This window comes from Arachis hypogaea, chromosome 9 (assembly GCF_003086295.3).
Source record: "Arachis hypogaea cultivar Tifrunner chromosome 9, arahy.Tifrunner.gnm2.J5K5, whole genome shotgun sequence".
Classification (NCBI taxonomy): Eukaryota; Viridiplantae; Streptophyta; class Magnoliopsida; order Fabales; family Fabaceae; genus Arachis; species Arachis hypogaea.
In genome coordinates this window covers 51673599-51690668 of record NC_092044.1, presented here as the reverse complement: position 1 = coordinate 51690668, position 17070 = coordinate 51673599, and the positions used below count along the sequence as shown (strand labels likewise).

The 17070-nt window shown below is 41.2% G+C and overlaps 1 non-coding gene across 1 annotated transcript; it reads right to left on the bottom strand.

The window, feature by feature from the left end:
* Nucleotides 1-788: 788 nt before the first annotated feature.
* On the bottom strand, nucleotides 789-892 carry LOC112713690 (small nucleolar RNA R71). Its single transcript, XR_003158660.1, has one exon. It is a non-coding gene; the product is annotated as a small nucleolar RNA R71 (small nucleolar RNA).
* Nucleotides 893-17070: the final 16178 nt, after the last annotated feature.

Below are 17070 nucleotides of genomic sequence, written 5' to 3'. Positions count from 1 at the left end.
AAATCATTAACTCCTTTTTAAAAATTATTTTCAAAAACTTCTCTCTCTCATCTTATTATATTTATTTATTCATTTACTAACACCTCTCTTCACCTCTCTTCATCTCAAATCACTGCCTCTATCCTCACCCTTGTGTTTGGATTATTCATTCTTCTTCACTCTTATTCCCTTTCTTCTTCTACTAACAATATGGAACCTCTTTACTGTGACATAGAGGATTCCTCTTCCTTTTCTGTTCTCTTCTTTCTCATATGAGTAGGAACAAGGAAAAAGGCATTCTTGTTGAAGCTGATCCAGAACCTGAAAGGACTCTGAAGAGGAAACTAAGAGAAGCTAAATTACAACAATCCAGAGACAACCTTGCTGAAATTTTCGAACAAGAAAAGGAGATGGCAGCCGAACCCAACAACAATAATGCAAGGAGGATGCTTGGTGATTATACTGCACCTACGTCCAAGTTTGATGGAAGAAGCATCTCAATTCCTACCATTGGAGCAAACATTTTTGAGCTGAAACCTCAATTAATTGCTCTAATGCAACAGAACTGCAAGTTTTATGGACTCCCATCAGAAGATCCTTACCAGTTCTTAACTGAGTTCTTGCAGATCTGTGAGACTGTTAAGACTAATGGAGTAGATCCTGAAGTCTACAGGCTCATGCTTTTCCCTTTTGCTGTAAGAGACAGAGCTAGAACATGGTTGGACTCTAAACCTAAAGATAGCCTGGACTCCTGGGATAAGCTGGTCATGGCCTTCTTGGCTAAGTTCTTTCCTCCTCAAAAGCTGAGCAAGCTTAGAGTGAATGTTCAGACCTTCAAACAAAAAGATGGTGAATCCCTCTATGAAGCTTGGAAAAGATACAAGCAGATGACCAAAAGATGTCCTTCTAACATGTTTTTAGAATGGACCATGATAGATATATTCTATTATGGTCTATCTGAGTTCTCTAAGATGTCACTGGACCATTCTACAAGTGGATCCATTCACCTAAAGAAAACACCTGCAGAGGCTCAAGAACTTATTGACATGGTTGCAAATAACCAGTTCATGTATACTTCTAAGAGGAATTCTGTGAATAATGGGATGCCTCAGAGGAAGGGAGTTCTTGAAATTGATTCTCTGAATGCCATATTGGCTCAGAACAAAATGTTAACTCAGCAAGTCAACATGATTTCTCAAAGTCTGAATGGATGGTAAAATGCATCCAACAGTACTAAAGAGGCATCTTCTGAAGTAGAAGCTTATGATCCTGAGAACCCTGCAATGGTAGAGGTAAATTACATGGGTGAACCTTATGGAAACACCTATAATTCATCATGGAGAAATCATCCAAATTTCTCATGGAAGGATCAACAAAAGCCTCAACAAGGCTTTAATAATGGTGGAAAAAATAGGCTCCGCAATATCAAGCCTTATCCATTATCTTCTCAGCAACAGACAGAGAATTCTGAGCAGAACACCTCTAATTTAGCAAATTTAGTCTCTGATCTGTCTAAGGCCACTTTAAGTTTCATGAGTGAAACAAGGTCCTCCATTAGAAATTTGGAGGCACAAGTGGGCCAGCTGAGTAAGAAAGTCACTGAAACTCCTCCTAGTACTCTCCCAAGCAATACAGAAGAGAATCCAAAGAGAGAGTGCAAGGCCATTGATATAGTCAATATGGCTGAATGCAAGGAGGAAGGGGAGGACGTGAATCCCAATGAGGAAGACCTCATTGGACATTTCTCAAGCAAGAAGGAGTCCCCTATTGAGGACCTAAAGGAATCTGAGGCTCATATAGAGACTATAGAGATTCCATTAAACCTCCTTCTACCATTCATGAGCTCTGAAGACTATTCTTCCTCTGAAGAGGATGAAGATGTAATTGGAGAGCAAGTTGCTCAATATATAGGAGCTATCATGAAGCTAAATGCCAAGTTGTTTGGTAATGAGACTCGGGAAGGTGAACCTCCCTTGCTCATTAGTGGACTAGATACATGGGTTCAGCAAACCTTACCTCAAAAGAGACAAGATCCTGGAAAATTCTTAATACCCTATACCATAGGCACCATGACCTTTGAAAAGGCTCTGTGTGACCTAGGGTCAAGCATAAATCTTATGCCACTCTCTGTAATGGAGAAGCTGGGGATCATTGAGGTACAGCCTACCATATTTTCATTACAAATGGAAGATAAGTCAGTAAGACAGGCGTATGGATTGGTAGAGGACGTGTTAGTAAAGGTTGAAGGCCTTTACATCCCTGCTTATTTCATAATCTTAGACACTAGGAAGGAGGAGTATGAATGCATCATCCTTGGAAGACCTTTCCTAGCCACAGCAGAAGCTGTGATTGATGTTAACAGAGGAAAATTAGTCCTTCAATTGAATGGGGACTACCTTGTGTTTAAAACCCAAGGGTGTTCTTCTATAACATTGGAGAGGAAGCATGAAAAGCTTCTCTCAGTACAGAGTCAAACAAATCTCCCACAATCAAACTCTGAGTTTGGTGTTGGGAGGCCATAGCCAAACTCTAAGTTTGGGGTTGAATCCCCGCATCCAAACTCTATGTTTGGTGTTGGGAGTTTACAACATTGACCTGATCACCTATGAGGCTCCATGAGAGCCCACTGTCAAGCTAGTGACATTAAAGAAGCGCTTATTGGGAGGCAACCCAATTTTTATTTATCTAAATTTATTTTTATTTTTATTATTATTTTATGTTTTATTAGGTTCATGATCATGTGGAGTCACAAAATAAATACTAAAATTAAAAACAGAATCAAAAACAGCAGAAGAAAAAGCACACCCTGGAGGAAGGGCTTACTGGCGTTTAAACGCCAGTAAGGAGCATCTGGCTGGCGTTCAACGCCAGAACAGAGCATGGATCTGGCATTGAACGCCATAAACAAGCAGCATCCTGGCGTTTGAACACCAGAAACATACCCTGAGGAGAGCTGGCACTGAACGCCAGAAACAAGCTGGAACTGGCGTTCAACGCTAGAAACATGCTGCAATTGGGCGTTGAACGCCCAAAACAAGCATCAATCTGGCGTTCAAACGCCAGAATTACATGCAAAGGCATTTTACATGCCTCATTAGTGCAGGGATGATAATCCTTGACACCTCAGGATCTGTGGACCCCACAGGATCCCCACCTACCTCAAGTCACCATTTTCTCCTCTTCACAAAATCCAATAACACTCTTCCCCAAAACCCTTCACCACTCACATCCATCCATCTCTTCCGCACCCAATCCCACCCATATGGCCAAAACATACACATCTCTCCCTCTCCTCCATATCTTCTTCTCCTTCCATTCTTTCTTCTTTGCTCGAGGGCGAGCAACATTCTAAGTTTGGTGTGGTAAAAGCATAGCTTTTTTTGTTTTTCCATAACCATTGATGGCACCTAAGGCCAGAGAAACCTAAAAAAAAAGAGAAAAGGGAAGATAAAAAGCTTCCACCTCTGAGTCATGGGAGATGGAGAGATTCATCTCAAGAATCCATAGCTCAGTAGTAAAGCATTTGACTGCAAATCAAAAGATCCCTAAGATACCTCAGGGGATACATGTTCCTCTACATAATTATTGGGAGCAACCAAGGATAGGAGCACCAAAATCACTAGGGATCATGCAATAGAGGCAAGGAAGAGACATAGAGGAGCTCAAAAGCACCATTAGTCCTTCAAAAAGGCACCACCCTCACTAAGGTGGACTCATTCCTTAACTTCCTTGTTCTTATCTCTGTTTTTCGATTTTTATGCTATATGTTTGTTTATGTTTTGTGTCTCTACTTCATGATCATTAGTATGTAGTGTCTATGTCTTAAAGCTGTGAATAATTCCATGAATCCTTCACCTTTCTTAAATGAAAAATATTTCTAAAACAAAAGAACAAGACGTACATGAGTTTTGAATTTATCCTTGAATTTAGTTTAATTATATTGATGTGGTGACAATACTTTTTATTTTCTGGATGAATGCTTGAACAGTGCATATTTTTTATCTTGTTGTTTATGAATGTTAAAATTGTTGGCTCTTGAAAGAATGATGAACAAAGAGAAATGCTATTGATAATCTAAAAAATCATGAAATTGATTCTTGAAGCAAGAAAAAGCAGTGAAAAAGCAAAAGCTTGCAAAAAATGGCGAAAAAATTAGAAAGAAAAAGAAAAAGCAAGCAGAAAAAGCCAATAGCCCTTAAAACCAAATGACAAGGGTAAAAAGGATCCAAGGCTTTGAGCATCAATGGATAGGAGGCCCAAGGAAATAAAATCCAGGCCTAAGCGGCTAAATCAAGCTGTCCCTAACCATGTGCTTGTGGCATGCAGGTCCAAGTGAAAAGCTTGAGACTGAGTGGTTAAAGTCATGATCCAAAGCAAAAAGAGTGTGCTTAAGAACCTTGGACACCTCTAACTGGGGACTTTAGCAAAGCTGACTCACAATCTGAAAAGGTTCACCCAGTTATGTGTCTGTGGCATTTATGTATCTGGTGGTAATACTGGAAAACAAAGTGCTTAGGGCCACGGCCAAGACTCATAAAAGTAGCTGTGTTCAAGAATCAACAAACTTAACTAGGAGAATCAATAACACTATCTGAAGTTCTAAGTTCCTATAGATGCCAATCATTCTAAACTTCAAAGGAGAAAGTGAGATGCCAAAACTGTTCAGAAGCAAAAAGCTACAAGTCCCGCTCATCTAATTAGAATTAATATTCATTGATATTTTGGGATTTATAGTATATTCTCTTCTTTTTATCCTAATTGATTTTCAGTTGCTTGGGGACAAGCAACAATTTAAGTTTGGTGTTGTGATGAGCGGATAATTTATACGCTTTTTGGCATTGTTTTTAGGTAGTTTTTAATAGGATATAGTTACTTTTAGGGATGTTTTCATTACTTTTTATGCTAAATTCATATTTCTAGACTTTACTATGAGTTTGTGTGTTTATCTGTGATTTCGGGTATTTTCTGGCTGAAATTGAGGGACCTGAGCAAAACTCTGATAAAAGGCTGACAAAGGACTGCTGATGCTGTTGGATTCTGACCTCCCTGAACTCGAAATAGATTTTCTGGAGCTACAGAACTTCAAATAGCGCGATCTCAACGGCGTTGGAAAGTAGACATCTAGTGCTTTCCAGCAATATATAATAGTCTATACTTTATTCGTGATTAGATGACGTAAACTGGCGCTCAACGCCAGTTCCATGCTACATTCTGGAGTCAAACGCCAGAAACACATCACGAACCAGAGTTGAACGCCAAAAACACGTTACAACTTGGCATTCAACTCCAAAAGAAGCCTCTGCACGTGTAAAGCTCAAGCTCAGCCCAAGCACACACCAAGTGGGCCCCGAAAGTGGATTTCTGCATCAATTGCTTACTTCTGTAAACCCTAGTAGCTAGTCTAGTATAAATAGAACATTTTACTATTGTATTCAGTGTCTTTTGACTGATCCTGGATCCGGAATTGTATTTTTGATCCTGTGATCACGTTTTGGGGGCTGGCCATTCAGCCATGCCTGAACCTTCATCACTTATGTATTTTCAACGGTGGAGTTTCTACACACCATAGATTAAGGGTGTGGAGCTCTGCTGTACCTCAAGTTTTAATGCAATTACTACTATATTTTATTCAAATTCAATCTTATTCCTGTTCTAAGATACTGCTCATATTTCAACATGATGGATGTGATGATCCGTGACACTCATCATCATCCGTCCCTATGAACGCGTGCTTGACAACCACTTCCGTTCTACAAGAAAAAGCTAGAGTATGTATCTCTTGGATTCCTGACGCACAACGCTTGGTTGCCCTCGCCTGACAACCGAAGCTTCCATTCCGTGAGATCAGAGTCTTCGTGGTATAAGCTAGAATTGATGGCGGCATTCATAAGAATCCGGAAAGTCTAAACCTTGTCTGTGGTATTCCGAGTAGGATTCAGGGATTGAATGGCTGTGATGAGTTTCAAATTCATGATTGTTGGGCGTAGTGACAGACGCAAAAGGATCAATGGATCTTATTCCGACATGACAGATGATTAGCCGTGCTGTGACAAGAGCATTTGGACCTTTTTCACTGAGAGGATGGGATGTAGCCACTGACAACGGTGATGCCCTACATACAGCTTGCCATAGAAAAGAATAAGAAGGATTGGATGAAAACAGTAGAAAAGCAGAGATTCAAAAGGAACACAGCATCTCCATACACTTATCTAAAATTTTTGCCAATGATTTACATGAGTAACTTTATCTTTATTTTCTGTTTATTTATTATTATTATTATTCGAAAACTCCAAAACCTTTTATAATCTGCCTGACTGAGATTTACAAGATGACCATAGCTTGCTTCATACCAACAATTTCCGTGGGATCGACCCTTACTCACGTAAGGTATTACTTGGACGACCCAGTGCACTTGCTGGTTAGTTGTGCGGAGTTGTGACTAAGTGTGATTCACGTTTGAGAGCGCTACTAAGTTATTGGAGCCATTGTTGATGATCACAATTTCGTGCACCAGTACGCGTCAAGCCCGCGCACGTGTCGTTGTGATTTTCTTCATTTCGCGCGCACGCATCAGCCATGCGTGCGCGTCGCTGTTTGCTGGTCCTCTCCTTAGTTTCTTGTGTTCCTTCCATTTTTGCAAGCTTCCTCTCCATTCTCTAAGCCATTCCTATCTTATGAAGCCTAAAATACTTAACACACGGATCACGGCATTGAATGGTATAAAGGAGAATTAAAATATGTAATTAAAAGATCTCTAGGAAGTAAGTTTTCAACCATGGAACAATTTTGGGAAGGAATCGTAAATACATGCTAATCAGATGAATAAGTGGGTAAAGACTTGATAAAACCACTCAATAAAACACAATATAAATCATAAAATAATGGTTTATCAACTTACCAAGCCAGAGATCCTGCCATGAAAATGTACCTGGACAAAACCAGGGAACAACTCGGACAATTCTAGGAATATGAGATCCAACATATACCTCGAGAACAGAATGCTCGAGCTGACACACTCTCAAAATTAGCCAGCACGAAACCAGGGGAAATAATCGGAGCCTCATCCAAGAAATACTACAGAACTCGTCAATCTTAGAAGAAGAAAAAGTCCTAGCCATATCCGGTCAGGATCAAGGATGGATGACTCCCATAATCAGCTACCTCAAATCCGAGATACTCCCTACATATAAGAAGGAGGCAAAGAGGTTAAAGCGGAAGGCAAAGTATTACACCATCATAAACAATATCTTATACAAGAGATGGATTTCGACACCTCTACTAAAATGTGTACCGACCTCTAACACAAAATAGGTCTTGGAAGAAATACACAGTGGCACATGTGGCAACCATCTCGGATTATGGGCTCTTGCCAAGAAAGTACTCCGAGTGGGATTCTTTTGTCCGACTTTTCATAAAGAAGCCATCGAGTTCGTTATGATATGTCCACCATGTCAAAAATATGCCAACTTCCACATCGCCCCACCAAAAGAACTCATCAGCATAACATCCCCTTGGCCATTTGCAAAGTGGGGACTCGACCTCCTCGGGCCCTTCCCCCAAGTCATAAATGAGTGAGGAGGTTTGATGAATTGAATGGATTGGTGAGAATTGTAAATAATAATTCTGAGTATTAATGATGATGAATTGATGATAATGTATTTATTGGATGGAGGTTTAGAAATATGTGACGTTGATGATGGATGGAAATGGTGAGTGGTCATATTGATGTTAATAAGGTTAATGGAAATTGGAAAATGTGAATTAGGTTGGATTTAGACTGATTGAATGGTTTAGAAGGTTGTGTGATTGAGAAAATGGTTGAAGCAGTGGTTGATATGAATTTTGGGTTGTTTTGGTATGGTTGAAATGTAATTGAATTGGTTTTGGATTGAGAGTTGGATAAAATTGAGGTTTAGTGATTTTTGGTAAACATGGATTTTTGATGAACTTCAACAGATCATATCTTGAGCTACAAATTGTTAAATGAAATGAATTTTATATCAAATCAAAGATAATTTAAAGAGCTTTAGAACGGTATCAATTTTGTAGAAATCCAAATTTTGTAGAGAAAGATATGATCGTTGCTACTTTCTATCTGAAATCTGAATTCTGTGAATGCTGCAGAATTTGAGATTTCTGGTTTGTGTGCGCATGCACACCCCTGTGAGCTTTTGAACCTGTGCTCAGGCACATACAAGGGAAGGCTTACGGTTGAGAGCGCTAGCACGACCTGTGCGCACAGACAACCAATGAAGTTTTGCAATCTGTGCGCACACATAGACCTGTGTGCACGCACACGTTGGAAGGTGCACTCTGATGAGGGCGTTTGCACGCCTTGTGTAGATGAACAGAGTTGAAATTTTTACTCCTTTGCGTACGCACACCTCTATGCGTACGCACACCTCTATGCGTACGCACACATTTTGAAAACTTTTCTAGGCGTGTGCACGCACACCCCTATGCATACACACATGCCCTATTTTTTAACTAAAAATCTTGTTTTTAACTGTTTCACCATCCCAACAAGCTTGTAAACTTCTGTGACACCTATTTAAGAGTTTTTGGCTTGTTTTTGCAAGTTAACCTTAGAGAAGATCTTGGGTGGAATTTTTGGGTATTACCTTGAAATGTTGGAGAACGGAGGTTTAAGTTTCTGGTATATTGAGGATGAGTTTGGTTGAAAGAGAAGGAAGAGTATTGAACTTGGTGATTACTGACAACGAATTGAGAAACTGATGAACTAATGAGTTTGGAATGGAATTAAGAACTGATGATGGTTATTATGAGCTTGATGGATATTGAAGGAAAGTGTACTAGGCACTATATCCTAGGAATGTTGAGAATTGATAATTGAATGTGATTTGAGATGGGAAATGGTGATGACTGGTGATAATTTAAGGTCGATGGACTTGTTGGATGTGGATAGTGTGCCAGGCACTATAGCCTTGGAATGATTTATGATGAAATAGATGTTGTTGTTGTTTTTCTTCTCTGCCGCAAGAGTATGACAGGCAATATATCCTCAGAATGAGCATGCAAGTGTGCAAGGCACTATATTATCGGAACGATAGTGTGACAGGCACTATATCCTCGGAACAAGCGTGTCAGGTGATGAGCGGATAATTTATACACTTTTTGGCATTGTTTTTAGGTAGTTTTTAGTAGGATCTAGCTACTTTTAGGGATGTTTTTATTAATTTTTATGCAAAATTCACATTTCTGGACTTTACTATAAGTTTGTGTGTTTTTCCATGATTTCAGGTATTTTTTGGCTAAAATTGAGGGACCTGAGCAAAAATCTGATAGGAGGCTGAAAAAGGACTACAGATGCTATTGGATTCTGACCTTCTTGCACTCAAAATCGCTTTTCTGGAGATACAGAACACCAAATGGTGCGCTCTCAATTGCGTTGGAAATTAGACATCTAGGGCTTTCCAGCAATATATAACAGTCCATACTTTATTTGAGTTTAGATGACACAAACTGGCGTTCAACACCAGTTTCATGCTGCATTCTAGAGTAAAACGCCAGAAACACATCACAAACCAGAGTTAAACGCCAAAATCATGTTACAACTTGGCATTTAACCCCAAGAGAAGCCTTTGCACGTGTAAAGCTCAAGCTCAGTCCAAGCACACACCAAAGTGGACCCCAGAAGTGGATTTCTGCACTAAGACTTATTTCTGTAAACCCTAGTAACTAGTCTAGTATAAATAGGACTTTTTAGTATTGTATTTGAATCTTTTGATCAATCTTTTGATCAATCTTTGGATCTTTACATCTTTGATTATTGTTAGTCCTTAGACATTGGGGGCTAGCCTCACGGCCATGCCTACCTTATTTTCTCTTATGTATCTTCAACGGTGGAGTTTCTACACACCATAGATTAAGGTGTGGAGCTCTGCTGTTACTCGAGTATTAATGCAATTACTATTATTCTTCTATTTAATTCAGCTTATTCTTATTCTAAGTTATAAGTAAAGCCCTGGAAAGAGGTCTGGCCAACCCTATAAAAGAGGATTACTATAACTTTGAAGAGCCCGATAGGACGAAGTCGGACTCCTACAAAAAGTTACAAAAGATAATCCCTGAATGAGACCTAAACAAAGGTCCAAGAAAGAGGATTATCAAGTAACGCGACAGGACCCGACATGACAGAGTCGGTCCAAGATGTAAAGCTACAAAAGATAATCCCTGAAAGAGACCTAAACAAAGGTCCAAGAAAGAGGATTATCAAGTAACGCGATAGGACCCGACATGACAGAGTCGGTCCAAGATGTAAAGCTACAAAAGATAATCCCTGAAAGAGACCTAAACAAAGATCCAAGAAAGAGGATTATCAAGTAACGCGACAGGGTCCGACGTAACAAAGTCGGCCCGGGAAGATAAAAGTTACAAAAAGGTGATCCCTGAAAGAGACCCGAACCAGGTCCAAGAAAGAAGATTACCAAGTAACTCGACAGGATCCGACATGACAGAGTTGGTCCAAGATGTAAAGCTACAAAAGGTAATCCCTAAAAGAGACCTAAACAAAGGTCCAAGAAAGAGAACTATCAAGTAACGTGACAGGGTCCGACGTAACAAAGTTGGCCCGGGAAGATAAAAGTTACAAAATGGTGATCCCTGAAAGAGACCCAAACCAGGTCCAAGAAAGAGGATTACCAAGTAACTCGACAGGATCCGACATGATAGAGTCGGTCCAATATGTAAAGTTACAGAGATAAATCCCCGAAAGAGACCTTAACGAGGTCCAAAAAATGATTATCAAGTAACTCGACCAAAAGTCCGACATGACAAAGTCGGCCCAAGACACAAAACCACGAAGGTAATCCTTGAAAGAAAGAGCTTATTATGATAAACGACAGTTTAAGATCGATGAGAGCAACGTCAGGCCAAAGGATCAAGTTAATCATGTCAGATAGAAACTTACGAAGGCGCCAAGACAAGTGCAAACAGACATAATATAGAGACTACCGAGTTACAACAATAAGCCCCATAGGCCATCAAGGACCAGCCTAGGAAGCTCAAAAGCCACTTTGTTTTTCAAAAAACAAGTTGCTAAACAAGCAACGGAAGTATCAACAGTCAAACAAAATACCCTTTACAAAATAAATAGAGTTCAAAGCCCACAAGCCGGGCTATACACAAATACATCAAAAATCAAAGAGGGTCCAAAGGTCTCCCAGTAGCAGCATCCTGGGGTGAAGGAGGACGAGTCTGAAGAGGCACTGCATTACCGTCCCATCATCCTTGTTCAGGATCTGGACATCAGGATCAGACTCAGGGTGAACGACTTCAGCTGCCTGAGAAGAAGAGGGCGGCGTAACCGAGACTTTGGTAGAAGGAACAGGAGGAGGCGCAACATCATCATCATCAGGGTCCTCGGGAACGATTTTGCCATCCTTTACAACATTATCCAAACTAAACAAGGCAAGATGAGCTTCCGGGGAAATAACCCGAACTTGTTCCTTTAGGTTCTCACAAGCAGCAGTTACGCTGCCCACAAGATGACCCTGAAGCTCAGAATAATCAACCCGGGCCGACTCTAACTCTTTTCGAAGACGCATTACTTCCCGGTAGGAGGTGACGTAGCTCTCTTTATGCCTCAAAGTCGTGTCCTCAGCCAACCGCACAAAAGCTGCCAAAGCAACTGAACTATCCTTCTCCGCATCCAATTGTTTCTTCAGCTTAACTACCTCTGCCTCAAACTCCTCCTTCAGACCCTTCATACGATCAAACTCTTGCTTAGCCTCCTCCATAAAATCCTTAGTAGCATGCAGGGGCAGATTTTGGGCAGTCCGATACAAAGCAGCTCCCATATGAGCCATCTTAACACTATTCCGAGTTATGAAATCCAAGTGATGAAGAAGAGATACATCATCCATAGACAGGGCACCATAAGGGGCAATCTGCTGGTCCACGAAGCCAATGGGATCAAAATCCGGGGTATCCAGATTGAAAGGTTCGACAGTTCGAGGTCTTTTAAGAAGAGGAGCAGTCGAGGAGGAAACCACATCAGCAGTGGAAGATTGAGGGGGATCCACTAAACAGACCCGAGGAGTAGGGATGATTCTTCGAGGGCCAGGAGAGCTCGGCACGGGTGGCTTTGAAGGAGCCTGAGAAGTTCCCTCCCCCTCGGCCCGAGCCGAGATGTTTTAGGCTGCAGTAGCTTTTCTTGCCTTCTTGAAAACCTTCATCACATCATTGTTCTTGGCTATCTCTGAAAAATGGAAAACAACAATTTCTCATACTAGGAAAAAAGCAGTTCGAATAAATACCCAAGGCAGTTCGAATAAAGGACGGGTCTCCCAAAGATTTTTTGGTATCCAAGTGACGGGGTTCCCCCCAAATATCCTCCAGGACATTTACCAAGGCCTGCTCGACCTCATCCAGCATCTCACACGTATATCGGGATACCACTATGTTTTTCTGCCACTCTAAGGGAAAGTAGGGCTCGTTATTTTCGTCCAGAAAGAAAGGCCGGGCTCCTTCAACAGCCCGGACCTTAAAAAAGTAGTTCTTAAAATCCCAGAAAGACTCGTCATACATGGAAAAAACCTTATGCCCCTGGGCAGACCTAAAAGAAACCCAAGAAGCCTTCTTCTTGGTAATCCCAGGCTTGATCAACATAAAAAGATACAGGAAAAGAGTTTGGCTTGGTGTAACACCAAATTCTTGGCAAACAAGCTAAAATATTTTGATGAAGCCCCATGAATTCGGATGAAGCTGCGAAGGGGCTACGTTACAAGACCATAACAAGTTGGTTTCAAAAGAAGTAAAAGGGAAGGTGATGTTCATTTCGCTAAAAAAGAAGTCATAAGCATAAAAGAAGGGACGCTCCCCCTGGGTTAGAACTGGAAAGCAAACTCTATCATCAGAATCAGGTGCTACTAACTCATAATTTCCTCCTGATCCTCACTGCTACAGACACGATGATGCTTTCTTAGCGTCACACAAAACTTCGAATCAGCTAAATAAACACATAGCAAAACAAGAGAATCCAGCCAATCGGACATCCCTTCGGGAACCTTAGAAGAGGCCTCGACAACATGGTCAACTAATCCTACAAACAAGAAAAAGATTGGATTACTAAAAAGGTAAAAACATCCCAGATGAAACCAAAACAACTCGGACAGCATAATCCAGCGTAGTACAAGGGATAAAAAGGAAAACCCCAGGACACGCACCAAGGTCCAGGGGCATCCTTTGGAGGCAATGACAGAACAAAGTCTCAGAAGAAGCTACAAAGATAAAACCCTCTTTCAAAACAAAACAAACGTCCTAAGGAGAAAAAGGCGAAGATCAAAGAAAAGTCACCAAAAAACCATCATCTCCATCAAAAAAAATCATCAGACAAAAAACAAGTTATCAAAGGAGCAACCTTTTTTGAAATAGCAGTATGGAAATCAACGACAACACACGAAGCCCTAAACAGAAGCCAGAACCACGAAAAACACCCAAAACATATATAAAAGAAGACCATGAAACATGCATTACAGCAACAAGCCAAGTGCAGAAATTAAGAAAAAGGTTCAAACTTTCCGAAATCAGAGAGTCATCAAAGAATCGAAAATAAAGTAGCAGAAATAAATGGTGAAAGCAAAACCAAAACCAACTTGGAGGAAGGAGGAAAGCTTCGAAGGAAAAAGGTGAAAAGCAGAGCAGAGCAGCAAGGATTGACCGGGAAGCAGGAGCACCAGTGAAATGCCAAAAATGCCACAGAGAGAAAATGAGAAAGGCAGGATAGGAAACGGCGAAAAAGAGGGGGATTTACAGGGAAAAGAAAAACCGTCTCTTGGATACAAAATTTGAAATAAAAGAACCAAGAGAAATGGGGCATTAAAAGCCAATTAATGAGGGTGTTAAACTCTCGCACGTTTCCAAAGCAGGAGTGCCAAATGCAAAAGCGCGCGCTTTTAAAGAAACAGAAACATTCCGCATTCAAAAAGGAGCTCTACAAAGATAAAGCAACAAAATGCTCGACTTCAGCTTTACCCAAGCAGGCTCGAAGTCTAAGACTCAACCTCCAGAAAAAGACCACGCTCGAGCAGGGGCACTGTTCATACCCTGGGTCGAGCTGACCGACCCGGGATGTTCTACAGACAAAGCGACCGACCTCTTCAGGTCAGGACAACCCGACCTCTTTCCAAAGAGCTCGGCCAAGTCACAGGAAGGCCCAAACAAAGGGCCCAAACGGAGGAACACGTCCCAAATCCAAGGGCAGCCCAAGCCCGTAAAGATAAGGGTGATTCTCTTGAAGATAAGAGGACCCCAGTCAAAGATAAGATAAGATAAGATAAGATAACTAACTTATCTTACCCGAAGAGGTCACTCTACACCATTATAAATACACTGGAGCACCCAGGTATAACTCATACTCTGATTCTACTCAATACCTGCTTAATACCCTTGCTAACTTAAGTATCGGAGTCCCTTGCAGGTACCCCCCACCCTCCGAGGACGAAGGATCAGCACCATCAGCAAGTCCAATAAGTCGGATACAGCAGCTCCGACCCACACAGAAGATTTCGTCCGAGATCGACCTATATTTTCAGGTAACCCTCAGAAAAGAAACCAATCATCATGCCAGTTACTCTGACTTCCTTTTTACTAGCTCACTGATTTTCGCTTTCTAACCTCTTTTTCAATTTTAACCACTTTTAACTTTCTAACTTCACACTTTCCCTTTTCACTACTTCTTTAAATTAATTTCACTCATGTTATGATAATTATTTTTTTTCCTAAATTAACAAGCTTTCCACTTCTCACATATTTTGGAATGTGATTTCTCATCTCAGCTTTTTAACTCCAACACAATCCAAGATATATATTTCCTTAACTCATTTCATTCTTTTACTGATCCTTTGCCACTTACTGCTTATCTTGTTATTTGCCTACTTATTTTCCTGCTTTTATTCCTCAATTATATCTTGGAAATTCTGTCTTTTCAGGATGTCTGAATCTCAAGGCAGGGAAAAGGGCAAAGTCACCACTGGCAAATGGAAAAGAGGAGAATCCTCTGGTTCCATCCTTGGCATCTTTCATGATGATTCCTGGCGGGAGAAGAACTTTACCCCACAAGAAAAGGCTGATCAGTTGGTACCTTCAGCTGACCCGGTAAAATTTGCAAACAAATACTGTGAGCTGAAATACTCAACCTTTGCCACCGCCAGGAACCTACACATGAAAAGCACCCTCAAAATTCCAGAAGAACTCCAGCAGTACACCTCAGAACAGATTAAACAAAGAGGTTGGTTCTTCCTGGAAAGGAACCTAACTGAGGTCAACTGATCCTGGGTTAGAGAATTCTACTGTAACTACTTTTTCTCTTCCCTAGATGCAGTACAGCTTAGAGGCAAACAGATTCTGGTTACTGAGGAAGTAATTAAAGAAATCCTCCATCTTCCACCTAAATCAGATCAACAAGATGGTTATCAGAAAGCTGAGGAAGATATGAGATTTATGAGGTTTGATTGGGATGCAGTAAAGAAGGATATCACTCTTGATCCTACTGTTCCTTGGGTCATGGGAACTAGCACATTGGTACCCAAAGGAATCAGGCTTATATATCTGAATGACGAGGCTCAGCTATGGTAACAGATTCTGAGCAACTATGTGATGCCGAGTACTCATGAGACGGAGGTGCCAGCTGCCATGATTACCCTCATCTGGTGTGTGATGACGGGTAAGGACCTTTATCTACCTCGCTTCATCCGGCATTACATGGCCAGGGTTCATATTAGAGGCACCCTCTCTTTTTCTTACCTGATTACACAGTTGGGTCGCCGAGCTGAGGTCCCTTGGGAGGCTGTTGATGAAAGGCCCCCTGCAGCAAAGTGTTGAAAGATCATCCCGCATAGTCGAAAGTTCCTGGCTTTCGGCTACCGCCCTCCATTTCTCACTGACACTACTGAGGCTGCCACATCTTCAGCTACCCCTTCTGCCTCCACTGGCCCAGCACCACCCACTGCCCCCCCACCTGCTCCTGAGCCCGTCTACCGTTTGGTGCACCGCCTCTTTGACCACCTAGATCAGATAGAGCACCATCACCAGCAGCAGTTTGAGCGATCTGACCGTCGCACCAGGCGACTTTTTGAGAGGTCTGAGCGTCGCCATAAGCGACGCTATGAGCACCTCAAGCTGATGGTCCGCTCTGGTGGTGATATTCCCTCTGAGCACGACACTCCCTTCGACACATCTGAGGAGGCGGTGAGCGATCACGAGGAGGAGGCACCTACCCAGGCTGAGCAGAGAGGTCCCGGCCATACTGCACCACATCATGAGGAGCACCACCAACTACAGACTGCAGATCTGGAGGTTCCTCTACGGACAGAGCCCCCTCTGCATCAGACCACTCCTCCAATCCTCTCAGCGACTGCAGATCCTCAGCCTACCATCGAGACACCAGCAGCCCATCCTTCCGGAGATGACACTTCGTCACACCATGCTTGAGTGAGCATTGAGGACGATGCTATTATTTAAGTGTGGGAGGTTGCCATCTCTGGCATCTATTTATTTTGGTGAACCACTACAAACTCTCTTCTTATTTTGTCCATTTTTTGTATTTTTGCACATTTTGCTCTTTTTGCTTTTTTATTGTACTTTTTGCATTATGCACTTTGAGCTATATGTATACATGTTGGATATATTAGCTTGATTTGCACCTTAGATTACTAGTTATTTATTAAGTGGATTAATTAGTATAGTTTACCCTTTTTAGCACATGATAGTTTAGCTTAGATTGAAACGAAAAAGGAAGTAAGCTAGAGACTTTAACAGAATAAAAACAATCCACACTTTATATATATAGCATTACATGTTAGTTAGTTAACAACATTTCATCAAGGAGGAACACTAAAACTTTAAAGCCATCCAATATATTTTACATTGAGAATAATGGGAACTCTTAATTTATACTTGCATGACATACTTAAGTGATATATGATTTTTGAGTTAGAGAACACACAGCCTGTGAGTTTTGAGCTTAATTGTATGGTTACATTTAAACCATAATATTTTATTCATGTGTGTTCCGCCCTTCTTATTTATTCTGGTGTTCTTTACTTTGATTTAATCTATATGTCCGATTAT